The sequence below is a fragment of the Dermacentor andersoni genome, chromosome 4, assembly GCF_023375885.2.
Source record: "Dermacentor andersoni chromosome 4, qqDerAnde1_hic_scaffold, whole genome shotgun sequence".
NCBI classification, from domain to species: Eukaryota; Metazoa; Arthropoda; class Arachnida; order Ixodida; family Ixodidae; genus Dermacentor; species Dermacentor andersoni.
The window spans coordinates 198,262,782-198,277,293 of NC_092817.1; the positions used below are offsets into that span (position 1 = coordinate 198,262,782).

Sequence of the window (14,512 nt, forward strand, 5' to 3'; positions counted from 1 at the left end):
GAAAGAAATCTTACGCTGTCGGCCACTTCCTTAAAGAAGCCACGAAGTGATCCGGTAACGCATGCCGTACTAACGACATGTGCCGGCAAAGCACCGCTCAACCTGAGCTGGCATACTGTGCGCAGAAAAGGATGGCGCACATCGCGAAAAAACAAGAATCGGTTGACTAGTTGTCTAACAAAAAGATGAACCAAACCCACACCCCCGTCTTTCACTCTTCTAAACAAATTTGTTCGGCTGCACCTTTCCCATGTTGACCCCCAGATGAAAACAGCAAACACTCTGTGCAGCCTTTGCACATTTGCTCTCGAGCAATACAACGCTTGCATGACATAATATAACTTCGTGACGAAAAACATATTACAGACTGTCGCCCTTGCAAAAATAGACAGCTTCACATCCTTCCATCTGTCCGCCTTTTCTTTCATTTCATCGGCTTGGCTCCTCCAATATTCATCGCTACTATTGTAGCTATTGAGAGGAACGCCCAGATACCTCGTCGGCGTCTTGACCCAGTTGAGGTTCGCGAAGTTGTCCGGTGCAGACTCCCATTTCCCGTGCCACAGGCCTAGGGATTTGCCCCAATTTATTCTACTACCCGTGACATCACAGAAATGTTTCACTGCCGATACTGTTTCCGTTACACTTGGTCTGTCTGTGCAACACACTGCAATGTCATCTGCATATGCGAGCAGCTTCACCTCTGTCGCTGCTAATCTGAAACCACGTATTTTGTCATTTCCGTTAATTACTACACACATTGCTTCTATGTATATGGCAAATAACAGCGGACTGAGGGGACAGCCTTGGCGTACTGAACGCATGATGTTAATGGGGGCCCCCAGAGACTTATTGACAATTAATCTTGTTGTGCAATTCTGGTACGCCAAGGCCACGCCCTCCCTGATGATGGAACCGACATTAACATGATCCAAGATGGCAAACAAAATAACATGAGCAACACAATCGAACGCTTTCTCCAAATCGAGCTGAAGAACTGCAACGCCACCATCGGTGACGTCACAGCACTCGAGCACGCTCCGCTTCTGATGGATGTTCGAAAAAATGGACCGTCCCTTGATGCCGCAAGTTTGGTGGTCTCCGACAATTTCCTTGATGACGCCTTGAAGTCTCGCAGCTAAAATCTTTTATAAAGATCTTGTAATCAATGTTTGTTAGTGATATCGGTCTATAGGATGACACGAATCTGAGTTTGTCTGTTTGATCACTCTTAGGGATTAGTATTGTGTGCGCTTTTCCAAAAGATGGGGGCAATAATTTCTTCTCGTACGCGTCATTGAATACGTCTGCAAACAATGGGGCCAGTTCTCTTTTGAAAGCCTTATATAACCCCGCACAGAGTCCATCAGGCCCAGGCGACTTGCCCGAGTTCAAATCGCCGATTGCCTTTTCAACTTCGTTCTCGGTAATGTTGCCTTCCAATCGTTCTTTAGCGTCATCTCCCAGTCTCGGCATCCGCTGAAGAAAATCGGCTTTGAAACTCTCTACATTCGCTGCCTTAAATGCAAAGAGCGACTGGTAGTACTGACAGAAGGCGCGTCCTATGCTTTCGTTGTCGTCAACGAGAACCCCGTTCATTAAAATCTTGTCCACATGGTTTCGCCGTCCGTGCGCCTTCTCGAGTCCAAGCGCCCTTTTTGTGGGCGTCTCCCCCGCCGCTAATACATCTGCTCGTGCTCGCACGATGGCACCTTGATAACGTTCTTTATCGAACTGTTCAAGCTTTTCCTTGACGCTCCGCACATCGTCTTTGTACAGACCAGGCTCTCTGCACTCCAGCGTTATCAGCTGCTGAAGTAGTGTTCGCAAAGCCTTTTCTTTATATTCCCTCTCAAATTTGAGGCAGCTTGACCTTTCTAAGGCTTTCATTTTAACTTTTTCTTTGAAACATTCCCACTTTTCAGCTATTGTTTCAGCTTCATCTTTGCGTATTTCATCAATGGCATTCCGTACTGCCTTTACAAAAGATTCATCATTTAATAACGAGGCATTCATTTTCCACATCTCCCAATTAAACGCATGTTTCCGTTTCCCTATACCGACATTACATATTACGAGACAGTGATCTGAGAACGATACGGGTACTACAGAATAACCGTGGCATCTTGGAATTGTATCCAGCGAAATGTAGATTCGGTCCAACCGCGCATGGCTACTGCCCTGAAAACGTGTAAATGTCACGTCACGCCCCCCTTCCAGACAATCAAAAACGTCATCTAGTTCATTTTCACTAATTAGTTTTGACAAGACTTCACTGCTTCTGTCACGCACACCGGCATTATTGGCTCTGTCACTAGCGCTCAATACACAATTGAAGTCTCCTAAGAGCATAACGCGCTTATCGCATCGAACATACTGCGAAAGGTTCAAAAAGAAACGGGCACGCTCTTCTACTGAATTGGGCGCATATACGCATATGACACGGTACTGAAACTCGCACAAAACAATATCGCAAAAAACAATCCTTCCAGATTGACAAGAAAAGGTACTTTGAATCTGCAGTCCAGGCAGTTTCTTCACAAAAAGAATGCACCCCCCAGCCGTGCCTAACGCATGGCTTACCACCGCAAAATACCTAGACGTGAAACGGCGCACCATGCTCCCGGTCTCCTCCTCCCCGTCAACCTTAGTTTCCTGGACGGCTAGTACGTCGACGTCGTGGTCAGTGACCAACCGTAGGACTTGACTTTGCCTACGACTAGCCGCCAACCCTCTCACGTTTAAAGTGGCAATATTAAGGGACGGTATCTGAGCCATGTTGAGCTAAAGAGAAAAGTAGGCCCGGAGCATGGTGCTTACCGTTCACGACTAGCCCTCGGCTAGCCGCCTCCGGGACCTCCCGGTTTCCCGGCGTTGTTTGTGGGCGGCACTTTGTCCGCAGGCTTTCTCTCAGGTGGGACATTCGGCTTTGGTTTTAAGCTCGTGCGCCTCCCAAGAGGTGTCTTTGTCGGCGGCACTTCGCTGGTGCTGGTCGCGCCGTCGTTGCGGTCCTTAGTCTGGTCATGGGGGCGCTTGACTGGCGCACCAAGAGTCGAAGTCCGGTCGCCGTCGAGGACGGCCTCCTCCTGCTGCATTGCTGTCGCATCGTTGTCGGGCGGGTCCTCACTACTGCTCCGCGTAGGCTGGCCCTCAGCGGTCGCGCCCTGCACCGTCCCACTCGGCATCACGGTAGTCTCAGCCACCCTGCTGTCTACGGCCAAACTCGTTGTTCCACTGGCTGTCGCTGTCGGGACCGTGTCTAGAGTTCCTTTAGCAGCGTCCTCCGCCTCGGCCACGTCCATGACGTGCTCTGCCGCAACGTCACAAGTTACTGGGCCTGTTACGGTGACATAAGATCTTACGCAGTCAGCGTCGACGTGGCCGAAACGTCTGCATAGAGAACAGCGGGGGACTCTGCACTCACGGCGGACGTGTCCCGTGCCGTGGCAGCGCAGGCACTGCATTGGTCGACCGGGCACGACGACCAAGGCCAACTCTCCGCCGACGCGGATCTGATGGGGCAGATCCTCCACTTTCATGCCGCTTTTCAATTTCAAAATGACGGTCCTGGTAGTTGAGGTCTTCGCTCCCATGCCTTCGACGCGCCACCGCTCCCGGCTCACCTCCTCCACCTTGCCGAAAGCCGCGAATGCCGTCCGGACGTCCTCGTCGGCAACACCGTACAGCAGCCAGTGAAGCCTTAGCTTCACCTGTTGATCCTGCGGGTCAACGATGACGCACCGTCGTCCCTTCACTTGGAGTTCCTTGAGGTCCAGAAGCCTTTTTGTGGCACTCCCATCACTGAAGGTCACTGCCCAGACGTGGTTGATCTGGTACGCCCCTATGCATACCACATCAGGCAGCAAGCCCGTCGGCAGAAGGGCGTCCCGGAAATCTTCCACCTTGTACGGTCTCGCACGTACATCACCGTGCAAAAAGACGGTATTAATCACCAATTGACCTTTGGGCAGTTGCGGCAAAATAAAGGCATAATCCTTGTCGTCGTTTAGCCTGTTTCCGCGGCCTAAAGTGGCCGCTGTCGCTGCTCCACTGGAGCCCATGACTCTGCTGACCGCTCAGCTCGGCTGCCGGAAGCAGAATGAGCATGGTATGGCCGATGGCAGGGATGCTATGTTTACGACTGCACCTGTATCGTGCTATGTGCATTCGCAACGTATTGCTACAGCACGCACGCGGCACTGTCTTTCCGTTGACAGTACAGGCACACGTCGTGTACGTGGATTGCTCCGTTTGTTGTGGTTAGTCGCTGCCGAGTCGAGCTCGCAATAAAACAAGAGGACGAGCGCAACGATGTGCGTCCGCTGCAGCCCACGTTTGGCGCTAGTAATGAGCCAAGTTATTGATTGTCACTGAGCTGGATACGGGTGTAATAGGTAAACGGTTAGCAGTTTGTGCGACTAAATTTTGCACCATTACTTATACCGGTTACCACCGTCACTGCGCGTACAATCGCCTAGCGGCTTGCATATTGTTTTTGCACTTCGACGTTGGCTCTACCAGTAGGCTGCGCCAGTTGAAGGTAACAGTAAATAAAACCAACCACACGTGAGTGTAAAAAAAAGAAAAAAAATTAAGTCACAGAAGCACGCAATAAAAAAAAAAAGCAAAAAGAAGGGTGCCATCAGCACTCGGTGTTCCCAGGTGGTCTCCCTCCCAAGTACTGACCGAGCCCAATGCTGCTTAGCTTCGGGGATCGGACGAGAACCGGCGTATTCAGCATGGTATGGCCGATGGCAGGGATGCTATGTTTACGACTGCACCTGTATCGTGCTATGTGCATTCGCAACGTATTGCTACAGCACGCACGCGGCACTGTCTTTCCGTTGACAGTACAGGCACACGTCGTGTACGTGGATTGCTCCGTTTGTTGTGGTTAGTCGCTGCCGAGTCGAGCTCGCAATAAAACAAGAGGACGAGCGCAACGATGTGCGTCCGCTGCAGCCCACGTTTGGCGCTAGTAATGAGCCAAGTTATTGATTGTCACTGAGCTGGATACGGGTGTAATAGGTAAACGGTTAGCAGTTTGTGCGACTAAATTTTGCACCATTACTTATACCGGTTACCACCGTCACTGCGCGTACAATCGCCTAGCGGCTTGCATATTGTTTTTGCACTTCGACGTTGGCTCTACCAGTAGGCTGCGCCAGTTGAACGTAACAGTAAATAAAACCAACCACACGTGAGTGTAAAAAAAAGAAAAAAAATTAAGTCACAGAAGCACGCAATAAAAAAAAAAAAGCAAAAAGAAGGGTGCCATCAGCACTCCGTGTTCCCAGGTGGTCTCCCTCCCAAGTACTGACCGAGCCCAATGCTGCTTAGCTTCGGGGATCGGACGAGAACCGGCGTATTCAGCATGGTATGGCCGATGGCAGGGATGCTATGTTTACGACTGCACCTGTATCGTGCTATGTGCATTCGCAACGTATTGCTACAGCACGCACGCGGCACTGTCTTTCCGTTGACAGTACAGGCACACGTCGTGTACGTGGATTGCTCCGTTTGTTGTGGTTAGTCGCTGCCGAGTCAAGCTCGCAATAAAACAAGAGGACGAGCGCAACGATGTGCGTCCGCTGCAGCCCACGTTTGGCGCTAGTAATGAGCCAAGTTATTGATTGTCACTGAGCTGGATACGGGTGTAATAGGTAAACGGTTAGCAGTTTGTGCGACTAAATTTTGCACCATTACTTATACCGGTTACCACCGTCACTGCGCGTACAATCGCCTAGCGGCTTGCATATTGTTTTTGCACTTCGACGTTGGCTCTACCAGTAGGCTGCGCCAGTTGAACGTAACAGTAAATAAAACCAACCACACGTGAGTGTAAAAAAAAGAAAAAAAATTAAGTCACAGAAGCACGCAATAAAAAAAAAAAGCAAAAAGAAGGGTGCCATCAGCACTCGGTGTTCCCAGGTGGTCTCCCTCCCAAGTACTGACCGAGCCCAATGCTGCTTAGCTTCGGGGATCGGACGAGAACCGGCGTATTCAGCATGGTATGGCCGATGGCAGGGATGCTATGTTTACGACTGCACCTGTATCGTGCTATGTGCATTCGCAACGTATTGCTACAGCACGCACGCGGCACTGTCTTTCCGTTGACAGTACAGGCACACGTCGTGTACGTGGATTGCTCCGTTTGTTGTGGTTAGTCGCTGCCGAGTCAAGCTCGCAATAAAACAAGAGGACGAGCGCAACGATGTGCGTCCGCTGCAGCCCACGTTTGGCGCTAGTAATGAGCCAAGTTATTGATTGTCACTGAGCTGGATACGGGTGTAATAGGTAAACGGTTAGCAGTTTGTGCGACTAAATTTTGCACCATTACTTATACCGGTTACCACCGTCACTGCGCGTACAATCGCCTAGCGGCTTGCATATTGTTTTTGCACTTCGACGTTGGCTCTACCAGTAGGCTGCGCCAGTTGAACGTAACAGTAAATAAAACCAACCACACGTGAGTGTAAAAAAAAGAAAAAAAATTAAGTCACAGAAGCACGCAATAAAAAAAAAAAGCAAAAAGAAGGGTGCTATCAGCACTCGGTGTTCCCAGGTGGTCTCCCTCCCAAGTACTGACCGAGCCCAATGCTGCTTAGCTTCGGGGATCGGACGAGAACCGGCGTATTCAGCATGGTATGGCCGATGGCAGGGATGCTATGTTTACGACTGCACCTGTATCGTGCTATGTGCATTCGCAACGTATTGCTACAGCACGCACGCGGCACTGTCTTTCCGTTGACAGTACAGGCACACGTCGTGTACGTGGATTGCTCCGTTTGTTGTGGTTAGTCGCTGCCGAGTCGAGCTCGCAATAAAAGAAGAGGACGAGCGCAACGATGTGCGTCCGCTGCAGCCCACGTTTGGCGCTAGTAATGAGCCAAGTTATTGATTGTCACTGAGCTGGATACGGGTGTAATAGGTAAACGGTTAGAAGTTTGTGCGACTAAATTTTGCACCATTACTTATACCGGTTACCACCGTCACTGCGCGTACAATCGCCTAGCGGCTTGCATATTGTTTTTGCACTTCGACGTTGGCTCTACCAGTAGGCTGCGCCAGTTGAACGTAACAGTAAATAAAACCAACCACACGTGAGTGTAAAAACAAAGAAAAAAAATTAAGTCACAGAAGCACGCAATAAAAAAAAAAGCAAAAAGAAGGGTGCCATCAGCACTCGGTGTTCCCAGGTGGTCTCCCTCCCAAGTACTGACCGAGCCCAATGCTGCTTAGCTTCGGGGATCGGACGAGAACCGGCGTATTCAGCATGGTATGGCCGATGGCAGGGATGCTATGTTTACGACTGCACCTGTATCGTGCTATGTGCATTCGCAACGTATTGCTACAGCACGCACGCGGCACTGTCTTTCCGTTGACAGTACAGGCACACGTCGTGTACGTGGATTGCTCCGTTTGTTGTGGTTAGTCGCTACCGAGTCGAGCTCGCAATAAAACAAGAGGACGAGCGCAACGATGTGCGTCCGCTGCAGCCCACGTTTGGCGCTAGTAATGAGCCAAGTTATTGATTGTCACTGAGCTGGATACGGGTGTAATAGGTAAACGGTTAGCAGTTTGTGCGACTAAATTTTGCACCATTACTTATACCGGTTACCACCGTCACTGCGCGTACAATCGCCTAGCGGCTTGCATATTGTTTTTGCACTTCGACGTTGGCTCTACCAGTAGGCTGCGCCAGTTGAACGTAACAGTAAATAAAACCAACCACACGTGAGTGTAAAAAAAAGAAAAAAAATTAAGTCACAGAAGCACGCAATAAAAAAAAAAAGCAAAAAGAAGGGTGCCATCAGCACTCGGTGTTCCCAGGTGGTCTCCCTCCCAAGTACTGACCGAGCCCAATGCTGCTTAGCTTCGGGGATCGGACGAGAACCGGCGTATTCAGCATGGTATGGCCGATGGCAGGGATGCTATGTTTACGACTGCACCTGTATCGTGCTATGTGCATTCGCAACGTATTGCTACAGCACGCACGCGGCACTGTCTTTCCGTTGACAGTACAGGCACACGTCGTGTACGTGGATTGCTCCGTTTGTTGTGGTTAGTCGCTGCCGAGTCGAGCTCGCAATAAAACAAGAGGACGAGCGCAACGATGTGCGTCCGCTGCAGCCCACGTTTGGCGCTAGTAATGAGCCAAGTTATTGATTGTCACTGAGCTGGATACGGGTGTAATAGGTAAACGGTTAGCAGTTTGTGCGACTAAATTTTGCACCATTACTTATACCGGTTACCACCGTCACTGCGCGTACAATCGCCTAGCGGCTTGCATATTGTTTTTGCACTTCGACGTTGGCTCTACCAGTAGGCTGCGCCAGTTGAACGTAACAGTAAATAAAACCAACCACACGTGAGTGTAAAAAAAAGAAAAAAAATTAAGTCACAGAAGCACGCAATAAAAAAAAAAAAGCAAAAAGAAGGGTGCCATCAGCACTCGGTGTTCCCAGGTGGTCTCCCTCCCAAGTACTGACCGAGCCCAATGCTGCTTAGCTTCGGGGATCGGACGAGAACCGGCGTATTCAGCATGGTATGGCCGATGGCAGGGATGCTATGTTTACGACTGCACCTGTATCGTGCTATGTGCATTCGCAACGTATTGCTACAGCACGCACGCGGCACTGTCTTTCCGTTGACAGTACAGGCACACGTCGTGTACGTGGATTGCTCCGTTTGTTGTGGTTAGTCGCTGCCGAGTCGAGCTCGCAATAAAACAAGAGGACGAGCGCAACGATGTGCGTCCGCTGCAGCCCACGTTTGGCGCTAGTAATGAGCCAAGTTATTGATTGTCACTGAGCTGGATACGGGTGTAATAGGTAAACGGTTAGCAGTTTGTGCGACTAAATTTTGCACCATTACTTATACCGGTTACCACCGTCACTGCGCGTACAATCGCCTAGCGGCTTGCATATTGTTTTTGCACTTCGACGTTGGCTCTACCAGTAGGCTGCGCCAGTTGAACGTAACAGTAAATAAAACCAACCACACGTGAGTGTAAAAAAAAGAAAAAAAATTAAGTCACAGAAGCACGCAATAAAAAAAAAAAGCAAAAAGAAGGGTGCCATCAGCACTCGGTGTTCCCAGGTGGTCTCCCTCCCAAGTACTGACCGAGCCCAATGCTGCTTAGCTTCGGGGATCGGACGAGAACCGGCGTATTCAGCATGGTATGGCCGATGGCAGGGATGCTATGTTTACGACTGCACCTGTATCGTGCTATGTGCATTCGCAACGTATTGCTACAGCACGCACGCGGCACTGTCTTTCCGTTGACAGTACAGGCACACGTCGTGTACGTGGATTGCTCCGTTTGTTGTGGTTAGTCGCTGCCGAGTCGAGCTCGCAATAAAACAAGAGGACGAGCGCAACGATGTGCGTCCGCTGCAGCCCACGTTTGGCGCTAGTAATGAGCCAAGTTATTGATTGTCACTGAGCTGGATACGGGTGTAATAGGTAAACGGTTAGCAGTTTGTGCGACTAAATTTTGCACCATTACTTATACCGGTTACCACCGTCACTGCGCGTACAATCGCCTAGCGGCTTGCATATTGTTTTTGCACTTCGACGTTGGCTCTACCAGTAGGCTGCGCCAGTTGAACGTAACAGTAAATAAAACCAACCACACGTGAGTGTAAAAAAAAGAAAAAAAATTAAGTCACAGAAGCACGCAATAAAAAAAAAAAGCAAAAAGAAGGGTGCCATCAGCACTCGGTGTTCCCAGGTGGTCTCGCTCCCAAGTACTGACCGAGCCCAATGCTGCTTAGCTTCGGGGATCGGACGAGAACCGGCGTATTCAGCATGGTATGGCCGATGGCAGGGATGCTATGTTTACGACTGCACCTGTATCGTGCTATGTGCATTCGCAACGTATTGCTACAGCACGCACGCGGCACTGTCTTTCCGTTGACAGTACAGGCACACGTCGTGTACGTGGATTGCTCCGTTTGTTGTGGTTAGTCGCTGCCGAGTCGAGCTCGCAATAAAACAAGAGGACGAGCGCAACGATGTGCGTCCGCTGCAGCCCACGTTTGGCGCTAGTAATGAGCCAAGTTATTGATTGTCACTGAGCTGGATACGGGTGTAATAGGTAAACGGTTAGCAGTTTGTGCGACTAAATTTTGCACCATTACTTATACCGGTTACCACCGTCACTGCGCGTACAATCGCCTAGCGGCTTGCATATTGTTTTTGCACTTCGACGTTGGCTCTACCAGTAGGCTGCGCCAGTTGAAGGTAACAGTAAATAAAACCAACCACACGTGAGTGTAAAAAAAAGAAAAAAAATTAAGTCACAGAAGCACGCAATAAAAAAAAAAAGCAAAAAGAAGGGTGCCATCAGCACTCGGTGTTCCCAGGTGGTCTCCCTCCCAAGTACTGACCGAGCCCAATGCTGCTTAGCTTCGGGGATCGGACGAGAACCGGCGTATTCAGCATGGTATGGCCGATTTTTTTTTTTTTTTTTTTTTTTTTTATTACCGGTTTTTTCGCAGAACGTGCAGTTTCAACACATTACAGTATCACAATTGCAATACAAACAAAAAGGAAAGAAAAGAGTCACACCGTACAACAAAGCCGTCTGTCCCTATTGGACAGGCGTTGTCAACTTAAAATTCCTTCATGGCTGTCAGAGGTTCTAGCCTCCACAGCCATTCCGGAACACATTGTTGCATTTTCTGTATTTCTATGAATCGCGACATACATTCTCTGAAATAAACGCGAGCGGGCCTAGCGTCAGGATCACAATAGTACCCTGCCATACGTGCCCGCCATATACAGTGGAGAGCGTTTAACATAATGAAATCATATGGAACCCCGTCATCATCCTTAATTGTCAGATACCTTATCCCTTGGGGGTCCACCGGTAACTCTTTTTTCAGGGTTCGCTTTAAGACGTCCCAGAAAAAGAAGCCCTCCCAACATTCCAAGAAAACGTGATCTATGGTTTCCTGCTTTTTGCAGATCAAGCAATGCGTTCCCCATGGTACGATACAACCTCGCTCTTCCATGAAAGTCTTCACTGAGAGCGTACCGGTGTGAAGCTTAAAAAAAAACGTTTTTACCCCTGGTGGCACCTCCATGCGTTTTACGCGTTTAAGTACATCAAGTCCTGGCCCTCCACTGTAAATGGCTCTGTATAACGGCACTGGGAAAACAATGTCGCACACATCTTTATATAATCTTTTCCTTTTAACATCGCAAAGGTAATCCATTGAAAATCGAACAGAAAGAAATCTTACGCTGTCGGCCACTTCCTTAAAGAAGCCACGAAGTGATCCGGTAACGCATGCCGTACTAACGACATGTGCCGGTAAAGCGCCGCTCAACCTGAGCTGGCATACTGTGCGCAGAAAAGGATGGCGCACATCGCGAAAAAACAAGAATCGGTTTACTAGTTGTCTAACAAAAAGATGAACCAAACCCACACCCCCGTCCTTCACTCTTCTAAACAAATTTGTTCGGCTGCACCTTTCCCATGTTGACCCCCAGATGAAAACAGCAAACACTCTGTGCAGCCTTTGCACATTTGCTCTCGAGCAATACAACGCTTGCATGACATAATATAACTTCGTGACAAAAAACATATTACAGACTGTCGCCCTTGCAAAAATAGACAGCTTCACATCCTTCCATCTGTCCGCCTTTTCTTTCATTTCATCGGCTTGGCTCCTCCAATATTCATCGCTACTATTGTAGCTATTGAGAGGAACGCCCAGATACCTCGTCGGCGTTTTGACCCAGTTGAGGTTCGCGAAGTTGTCCGGTGCAGACTCCCATTTCCCGTGCCACAGGCCTAGGGATTTGCCCCAATTTATTCTACTACCCGTGACATCACAGAAATGTTTCACTGCCGATACTGTTTCCGTTACACTTGGTTTGTCTGTGCAACACACTGCAATGTCATCTGCATATGCGAGCAGCTTCACCTCTGTCGCTGCTAATCTGAAACCACGTATTTTGTCATTTCCGTTAATTACTACACACATTGCTTCTATGTATATGACAAATAACAGCGGACTGAGGGGACAGCCTTGGCGTACTGAACGCATGATGTTAATGGGGGCCCCCAGAGACTTATTGACAATTAATCTTGTTGTGCAATTCTGGTACGCCAAGGCCACGCCCTCCCTGATGATGGAACCGACATTAACATGATCCAAGATGGCAAACAAAATAACGTGAGCGACACAATCGAACGCTTTCTCCAAATCGAGCTGAAGAACTGCAACGCCACCATCGGTGACGTCACAGCACTCGAGCACGCTCCGCATCTGATGGATGTTCGAAAAAATGGACCGCCCCTTGATGCCGCAAGTTTGGTGGTCTCCGACAATTTCCTTGATGACGCCTTGAAGTCTCGCAGCTAAAATCTTCATAAAGATCTTGTAATCAATGTTTGTTAGTGATATCGGTCTATAGGATGACACGAATCTGAGTTTGTCTGTTTGATCACTCTTAGGGATTAGTATTGTGTGCGCTTTTCCAAAAGATGGGGGCAATAATTTCTTCTCGTACGCGTCATTGAATACGTCTGCTAACAATGGGGCCAGTTCTCTTTTGAAAGCCTTATATAACCCCGCACAGAGTCCATCAGGCCCAGGCGACTTGCCCGAGTTCAAATCGCCGATTGCCTTTTCAACTTCGTTCTCGGTAATGTTGCCTTCCAATCGTTCTTTAGCGTCATCTCCCAGTCTCGGCATCCGCTGAAGAAAATCGGCTTTGAAACTCTCTACATTCGCTGCCTGAAATGCAAAGAGCGACTGGTAGTACTGACAGAAGGCGCGTCCTATGCTTTCGTTGTCGTCAACAACAACCCCGTTCATTAAAATCTTATCCACATGGTTTCGCCGTCCGTGCGCCTTCTCGAGTCCAAGCGCCCTTTTTGTGGGCGTCTCCCCCGCCGCTAATACATCTGCTCGTGCACGCACGATGGCACCTTGATAACGTTCTTTATCGAACTGTTCAAGCTTTTCCTTGACGTTCCGCACATCGTCTTTGTACAGACCAGGCTCTCTGCACTCCATCGTTATCAGCTGCTGAAGTAGTGTTCGCAAACCTCTTTCTTTGTATTCCCTCTCAAATTTGAGGCAGCTTGACCTTTCTAAGGCTTTCATTTTAACTTTTTGTTTGAAACATTCCCACTTTTCAGCTATTGTTTCAGCTTCATCTTTGCGTATTTCATTAATGGCATTCCGTACTGCCTTTACAAAAGATTCATCATTTAATAACGAGGCATTCATTTTCCACATCTCCCAATTAAACGCATGTTTCCGTTTCCCTATACCGACATTACATATTACGAGACAGTGATCTGAGAACGATACGGGTACTACAGAATAACCGTGGCATCTTGGAATTGTATCCAGCGAAATGTAGATTCGGTCCAACCGCGCATGGCTACTGCCCTGAAAACGTGTAAATGTCACGTCACGCCCCCCTTCCAGACAATCAAAAACGTCATCTAGTTCATTTTCACTAATTAGTTTTGACAAGACTTCACTGCTTCTGTCACGCACACCGGCATTATTGGCTCTGTCACTAGCGCTCATTACACAATTGAAGTCTCCTAAGAGCATAACGCGCTTATCGCACCGAACATACTGCGAAAGGTTCGAAAAGAAACCGGCACGCTCTTCTACTGAATTGGGCGCATATACGCATATGACACGGTACTGAAACTCGCACAAAACAATATCGCAAAAAACAATCCTTCCAGATTGACAAGAAAAGGTACTTTGAATCTGCAGTCCAGGCAGTTTCTTCACAAAAAGAATGCACCCCCCAGCCGTGCCTAACGCATGGCTTACCACCGCAAAATACCTAGACGTGAAACGGCGCACCATGCTCCCGGTCTCCTCCTCCCCGTCAACCTTAGTTTCCTGGACGGCTAGTACGTCGACGTCGTGGTCAGTGACCAACCGCAGGACTTGACTTTGCCTACGACTAGCCGCCAACCCTCTCACATTTAAAGTGGCAATATTAAGGGACGGTATCTGAGCCATGTTGAGCTAAAGAGAAAAGTAGGCCCGGAGCATGGTGCTTACCGTTCACGACTAGCCCTCGGCTAGCCGCCTCCGGGACCTCCCGGTTTCCCGGCGTTGTTTGTGGGCGGCACTTTGTCCGCAGGCTTTCTCTCAGGAGGGACATTCGGCTTTGGTTTCAAGCTCGTGCGCCTCCCAAGAGGTGTCTTTGTCGGCGGCCCTTCGCTGGTGCTGGTCGCGCCGTCGTTGCGGTCTTTAGTCTGGTCATGGGGGCGCTTGACTGGCGCACCAAGAGCCGAAGTCCGGTCGCCGTCGAGGACGGCCTCCTCCTGCTGCATTGCCGTCGCATCGTTGTCGGGCGGGTCCTCACTACTGCTCCGCGTAGGCTGGCCCTCAGCGGTCGCGCCCTGCACCGTCCCACTCGGCTTCACGGTAGTCTCAGCCACCCTGCTGTCTACGGCCAAACTCGTCGTTCCACTGGCTGTCGCTGTCGGGACCGTGTCTACAGTTCCTTTAGC

The 14,512-nt window shown here is 49.4% G+C and overlaps 7 non-coding genes and 3 pseudogenes across 7 annotated transcripts; all 10 read right to left on the minus strand.

Moving 5' to 3' along the window:
* Positions 1 to 4,637: 4,637 nt before the first annotated feature.
* LOC126533369 (5S ribosomal RNA) lies at positions 4,638 to 4,756 on the minus strand. Its single transcript, XR_007599994.1, has one exon. It is a non-coding gene; the product is annotated as a 5S ribosomal RNA (ribosomal RNA).
* Positions 4,757 to 5,272: 516 nt separating this feature from the next.
* On the minus strand, positions 5,273 to 5,391 carry LOC140217779 (5S ribosomal RNA; annotated as a pseudogene).
* A 515-nt stretch (positions 5,392 to 5,906) lies between these two features.
* Positions 5,907 to 6,025, minus strand: LOC126533552 (5S ribosomal RNA). The gene has a single exon (XR_007600017.1). It is a non-coding gene; the product is annotated as a 5S ribosomal RNA (ribosomal RNA).
* Positions 6,026 to 6,540: 515 nt separating this feature from the next.
* Positions 6,541 to 6,659, minus strand: LOC126533741 (5S ribosomal RNA). The gene has a single exon (XR_007600084.1). It is a non-coding gene; the product is annotated as a 5S ribosomal RNA (ribosomal RNA).
* A 515-nt stretch (positions 6,660 to 7,174) lies between these two features.
* On the minus strand, positions 7,175 to 7,293 carry LOC126533625 (5S ribosomal RNA). The gene has a single exon (XR_007600041.1). It is a non-coding gene; the product is annotated as a 5S ribosomal RNA (ribosomal RNA).
* A 515-nt stretch (positions 7,294 to 7,808) lies between these two features.
* LOC126533685 (5S ribosomal RNA) lies at positions 7,809 to 7,927 on the minus strand. The gene has a single exon (XR_007600062.1). It is a non-coding gene; the product is annotated as a 5S ribosomal RNA (ribosomal RNA).
* Positions 7,928 to 8,443: 516 nt separating this feature from the next.
* On the minus strand, positions 8,444 to 8,562 carry LOC126533751 (5S ribosomal RNA). The gene has a single exon (XR_007600089.1). It is a non-coding gene; the product is annotated as a 5S ribosomal RNA (ribosomal RNA).
* Positions 8,563 to 9,077: 515 nt separating this feature from the next.
* On the minus strand, positions 9,078 to 9,196 carry LOC126533428 (5S ribosomal RNA). Its single transcript, XR_007599995.1, has one exon. It is a non-coding gene; the product is annotated as a 5S ribosomal RNA (ribosomal RNA).
* Positions 9,197 to 9,711: 515 nt separating this feature from the next.
* Positions 9,712 to 9,830, minus strand: LOC126533413 (5S ribosomal RNA; annotated as a pseudogene).
* Positions 9,831 to 10,345: 515 nt separating this feature from the next.
* Positions 10,346 to 10,464, minus strand: LOC126533449 (5S ribosomal RNA; annotated as a pseudogene).
* Between the last annotated feature and the right edge of the window lie 4,048 nt (positions 10,465 to 14,512).